Source organism: Cyprinodon variegatus, unplaced genomic scaffold (genome assembly GCF_000732505.1).
Source record: "Cyprinodon variegatus isolate N-32 unplaced genomic scaffold, C_variegatus-1.0 Scaffold344, whole genome shotgun sequence".
In the NCBI taxonomy this organism is placed as follows: Eukaryota; Metazoa; Chordata; class Actinopteri; order Cyprinodontiformes; family Cyprinodontidae; genus Cyprinodon; species Cyprinodon variegatus.
The window spans coordinates 866606-867990 of record NW_015150797.1 but is presented as its reverse complement, the minus strand read 5'-3'; positions in this window follow the sequence as shown (position 1 = coordinate 867990).

Sequence of the window (1385 nt, the reverse complement as noted above, 5' to 3'; positions counted from 1 at the left end):
CAATATTCCTCAGATGAAAGAAGGAAATTTTAGAAACCTCTTTGATATGGGATTTAAATGACAGGTCCTGATAAAAAAAACAACACCAAGATTTTTTTACTTTATTATCAGAGGCCAATTTAATCTGATCCAAGTGAAGCGACTGAGCTTCTTTTTCAAAACATCTAGTCCAAAGACCATAACTTAACGTTACCCATGTTTGTAACGACCGCTGAACCCTGGACCCAATGTTCAGCAGACAAACTGGAAGGTTTCAAACAAGTTTCTTGAAACTAAACCGCTGCTTGCGGTGGTTACCGCTTCAGAGCACAGGGTGCAGAGGAGCTGGCGCCAGCAAGCGGCAGTGTCTGTTAGGGATTATCCAAAGCCAAAATACAATCCAAAACAGTTTCAGACCAGGTGATCAGACAGCAGAAGAGGTTTCAGAGGAGAATCCAAGCCGAGGTATGTAACACAGTCCAAGTCCAGTAACCAGCAGAATCCACAAATTCAGACCAAAAATCACACTGAGCAGAACAGACAGGAAAAAAGGATAAACCCCAAATCCATCTGCAAAAAACAGATCAGAATCAACAAGACAAAACACTTTAACACTGGAGTTACTCACCGAGGCAGCTTGAATAAACTGGCGCTGATGGTAGGAAGGCAAACAGGATAAATGGCTGCGGGCAGAGGCGTAACTTTCCGAAGGACTGGTGGTGTGAACATGTTCCCACCAATAATTTCCTCTTTTTCCCCTTTCTACTGATCTTCTTTAGCCAAAGATAACAGAGTTGGGTGCAGCTATCTGTGTGTTTTTTCCTTTTCTCCTGCTGCTCCCGTGTCCCACATCTCAGGCTAACATAATCTGATCTGTCGCTTTGAGACACCTGATTTGCAGCCCTCAGTGAATATTAACCAGCAGCTACTTCGATGTTTGAGTAAAACTTAGGAGACGGCTTTGTTAAAAAAATAGAGATGCCACCAAAAAATCTGATTGTTAGACAAACGGAGCTTTTTCAGCTAAAAATAGCAGCAGATTGTAAGTTTATACAAGTTAGTAATACTATGCAAGAAGCTTGAGAAAACAGTTTGTTCTTCTTAAGCTTGGCTTCTCAGAGGGACCATGACTCCCAGTTACAGGTTAAAATGAACACGTTTTCTTATTGAACAGATAGAATCCGAATGCAGAGCTTCTACATATCTTGACATTTAGTTTCTGGCATTATTATATTAGTAAAGAGGTTGATAAATCTTTTTAAACAGCACAGAGAGACATAGTGAGAGCTGCAAATTTAAAGGTGAAAAAGATTTACTGGGATATGCAACATGCAATAAAATACACTCAACGGCCACTTTATTAGGTACCCCATGCTAGTAACGGGTTGGACCCCCTTTTGCCTTCA